The sequence below is a fragment of the Arachis duranensis genome, chromosome 4 (assembly GCF_000817695.3).
Source record: "Arachis duranensis cultivar V14167 chromosome 4, aradu.V14167.gnm2.J7QH, whole genome shotgun sequence".
NCBI classification, from domain to species: domain Eukaryota; kingdom Viridiplantae; phylum Streptophyta; class Magnoliopsida; order Fabales; family Fabaceae; genus Arachis; species Arachis duranensis.
This window is the reverse complement of record NC_029775.3, coordinates 78,714,708-78,719,546: the sequence shown is the minus strand read 5'-3', so window position 1 is coordinate 78,719,546 and position 4,839 is coordinate 78,714,708.

Genomic DNA, 4,839 nt, shown 5'->3' with positions numbered 1-4,839 from the left:
CTCATGATGAAACAAATCCTAGAAAGTACCCCCGCCAAGGCGCATTAATTTATGCTCGGCAAAACGCAAAAAATCATTTGCCAAGAGACCACACAAGGTCGGCAAAGATAAAGCGACGAGGTTCAAATTAATGTGAGAAGTTATAAAGCAACTCTGAAAAGGCTCAAAAAGCCAAATAAAAAGAGATTACAAAAATAACTTAAAAGGCCGACCAACGACAAGGTCGGACCTAACAAAGGGAGGTACTCGAACGACCGAGGTCCGAGACAAAGCCCGGATCCAAGAAAGAAGCCTTAAAACGGCGAAAGCAAAGATTTCGAAAAACGCTTACTAAAAAGTTGCTATGCAAAAACAACTAAAAAGTACAAGCAAAAAAATGAAATCAAAGGAAGGAGTAAAACAAAAGTTTCAAGCGCTAGCTAAAAGGTTGTTATCCAAAAACAACTAAAAAGCATAAAAGCGAAACAAAAAGTCAAAACGCAAAAACACCGCATAATAAGCTAAAAAGTTACTACAAGTAGCTAAAAGCAAAAAGGTGTCCAAAGCGTTCAACAGAAACCATCCAAAAACAAAAGAGCCCACAGGCCGGGCAAAAAACCAAAAATAAAAGATTACAGAGGATCAAGGTCCTTTCCGGACTCCACATCAACAGAAGGCTGCGGAGGAAACATAGAAATCGGGACTGCATTGACGGCACCGTCATCCCGATTTAAAACCTCCACGCCAGATCCATCCCTGGCCAAAGGTGAAGTCGGGTTCGCAACCGAGATTTTGGGGTCGGACACCGGAACCTCATCCTCGTTGGGAGCAGGAACAATCTTTCCCTCCACAACAACATTATCCGTACTGAATAAGCTCAGATCCAGGTCAGGAGCAAGAACCCGGACCTGAGCCTTCAAATTTTCAAACATAGCATCCATACCCTTAGCCACATGACCTTCTAGCTCGTAAAACTCATCCTGAGCGGATTGCAACCTCTCCTTTGTCTCTACAAGCTCGGCATATATCCGAGTATAATTCTCCGTCGCCGCCTTCGCCATCTCCTCAGATGCTTTCGCTGCCGCCACAGCCACGGTAGCTTTAGCTTTCTCTTTCTCCAAAGAGGCCTCCAGCTTAGTAATCCTAGCAGCCTTCAGCTCACTAATCCTCTCAAACTCAGACTGAGCCTTCTCAAGTCGGGAGCTGGTCGCACCAATGGGGGATTTCTTGAACTCCCGGGCAATAGCGGCATGAAGACTAGCCATCCGGACACAACTCCGCGCCATATACTGAAAATGGTGTTCCATAGACACATCATCAGTAGAAATAAAGGTCTGAGGAAGAATATGCCGTTCAATCCAACCAAGAGCATCAAAATCCTTGTCATTAAAACCCGCAAGCTCTTGAGAGGTCTTCTGCTTCTTGGGAGGAGGACCCGAGGACGAAGGAGGAGAAGAGGTAGCAGGACCAGAGGTCGGAGGATCCTGACTTATAGCTCGGAACTGGGGAGTCGGAATAGCCTTCGACCGAGTAGTGACACCCACAGTAGTCTTCTGCGGAGAAAGATCGGGCAGAAGCCTCCCCAGCCTCGATATTTCGAGCAGCCACAGACTTCTTCGTCCGACGAAGGAACTTCATGGAATCCGCCTGAGAAGACATCTCTGCAGAAATAAAAGGGAAAAGGATTACCACAACAGAAATTCCACCAAAACAGGCAAAACCAAAAAACTAAAAAAAGATGAATCTCGGAGAGGTCGGGAACTACCTAACTCGGAACGGAGAAGGCTTGGATCTCCCAACATTTTCTTCGTATCCAAGTGAGGTGCCTGACCCCATAAACTGCTCACCACACCCACAAAAGCCTGCTCCACCTCATCTAGACTCTCAAAGGTATACTTAACAGACACTACATTCTCCTGCCAATAAAGAGGAAAAGAAGGCTCCCCACTCTCATCTAGAAAGAAAGGTCGGACGTCTCCAATAGCCCGTACCTTGAAGTAAAAGTTCTTAAAATCATGAAAGGACTCATCATACAGGGTACAAAATTTCCTTCCCTGGTTAGCCCTAAAAGAGACCCAAGATACCTTCCCTCCACCCGACCCCGGCTTCGTCAACACAAACAGATAGGAAAAAAGAGAAATAGAGGGGGAGACGCCCAAAAACTGACACAAAAGTTGAAACAGCTTTAAAAACGCCCAAGAATTTGGATGGAGCTGCGTAGGGGCAAGGTTACAAGACCATAACACCTCGGACTCCAGGTCGGTAAAGGGAAGTCGGACACTCAACTTAGAGAAAAAACAATCATAAGCATAAAAGAAGAGCTTCTCGGAACTATCTAAGGGCGGGAAGCACACTCTCTCCTCGGAATCCGGGGCTACTAGTTCATAATCCCTCTCAGACTCTCTATTTTCACATATGCTACAATGCCTACGGAACCTAACTAAGTACTCAGAATCTACCACGGTAGGGACTCTTAGAGGAAGAGGGTCTACCCAATCAAGACCACATGGAATTTTAGTCGACATCGCTTGAAGAACCTTTCGAGACATAAAATTCTTACCTACAAAGAAGAATACAACAGCAGGCAAAAATCACATAAAGTAGACAGCGAAAACCCATTCAGCAAAAGCAAGAAACAAAAACCCAACGAAGAAAATGCGGCAACCCGGAACAAAATACCAGAAAACAAAAAAAGAGCCCCCCCCCATATACAAACAACAAAGCAATGGCGGCGCCTCTTTTCGGGGCAACCCAGGCATGAAGAAAAAGAAACAAACAAAGAGCCACACAAAGAACAGAAGCATATGATCACAAGAAAAGAGAAACATGGGAAACAAACCTGGAAGAAAGAAAACGAAGGCGAAGAGCTCCGAAACAAGGAGGACGAAACGGCGGCGCAGAGGAAACCCCGGAAAGACACACGGAAAGATTCGGGGAAGAAGAATAAAGAGAAAGAAGAAGCGGTGCTCGAAAAAGGAGATGGCAAAACTTAGAAAAACAGGAAGGGAGCAGAATAAACGAAGAAAAAGGAAGGGAGCAAATAAATAATGCCTTCACAAAGCCCGAACGGAAATCGAGGAGAAACGGTAAAACGCAATAAATGCAGGAACGGCCATTTTTGAAAATTTGAAAAACTACTATGCCCGAGCTCGACCTCCCAAAAAGAACGAACTCGGGCAGGGGCACTGTTCATACCCTGACCGGGCTCCTCCAACTCGGCAAGCTCATGAAAGGTCCGACCTCGTCCTAAGGCCCACGCCTAAAGGTCGGACCTCGGACAATAAAACAAGGAAGGCCCATCAAAAGGAACGCAGCCCAAAACCTAAAGGCCGAAAAGGCCTAGAAGAGGCGGTTCCACAAAGATAAAGATAAAACTCCCAAAAGATAAGATAAGATAAGAATATCTTATCCAGGGAAGATCACGGCCAACTACTATAAATACACTGGAGCACCCAGGTATGAGGGACATTCCATATTCTACACATATCTGCTTGGACCCATGCTAACTTAAGCATCGGAGTGTCATTGCAGGTACAACCACCAACCGCTCTGCATATCAAGCTCGGGTCCTTGAAACCCCCACCTCGGGCCTTTCCAGACGACCGAGCTACACGTTTCAGGTAACCCTCGGAACAGATATGATTTTTGAAAAAGATTTTGAAAAGATAAGATTTTTTTTTTAAAATTGAAATTTTGACTTGACTTGTAAGAAACAACTAATTTTAAAAATTTTTGACCAAGTCAACCCAAAATTTTGAAAATTTGGAGGAAAATAAGGAAAAGATATTTTTTTTTTATTTTTAACTTTTAAAAGAAAAACACAAAAGTGACCCAAAACATGAAAATTTTGGATCAAGACACAAGATGCATGCAAGAATGCTATGAATGTCAAGATGAACACCAATAACACCAAGAACACTATGAATGTCAAGATGAACATCAAGAACACTTTGAAGATCATGATGAACATCAAGAACATAATTTTGAAAAAATTTTTGATGCAAAGAATACATGCAAGACACCAAACTTAGAAATCTTTAATGCATGGAAAATATGAATGCAAAAATGCACATGAAAAACAACAAACAACGCCAAACAAGAAATCATCAAGATCAAACAAGAAGACTTGTCAAGAACAACTTGAAGATCATGAAGAACATTATGAATGCATGGGATTTTCGAAAAATGCAAGAAAAATTTTAAAAGCATGCAATTGACACCAAACTTAAAAATTAACACAAGATTCAAACAAGAACACAAAATATTTTTTTTTGATTTTTATGATTTTCTAATTTTTTTGTATTTTTATTAATTTTTTCGAAAAATATTCTTGGAAAAACGAAAAAGAAAAGAAAAAATTTTTGAAAAAGATTTTTGAAAAGAAAATTACATAATCTGAGCAACAAGATGAACCGTCAGTTGTCCATACTCGAACAATCCCCGGCAACGGCGCCAAAAACTTGGTGGACGAAATTGTGATCCTTATTCTTTAAGTTGCACTCATTGTAAAATTATGGAATTTGAAATTGGCACGAGTGGACACAACTCCGTTCAACTAACCAGCAAGTGTACTGGGTCGTCCAAGTAATAAACCTTACGTGAGTAAGGGTCGATCCCACAGAGATTGTTGGTATGAAGCAAGCTATGGTCACCTTGTAAATCTCAGTCAGGCAGATTGAAATGGTTTATGGGTTTCGAAAATAAAGATAAAAGAATAGATTAAATAAAAGGATAGAAGACTTATGCAGATTCATTGGTGGGAATTTCAGATAAGCGAATGGAGATACTGTATGGCTCAAGGACGCCTGCTTTCCTACTGCTTCAACTCAATCCTTCTTACTCCTTTCCATGGCAAGCTGT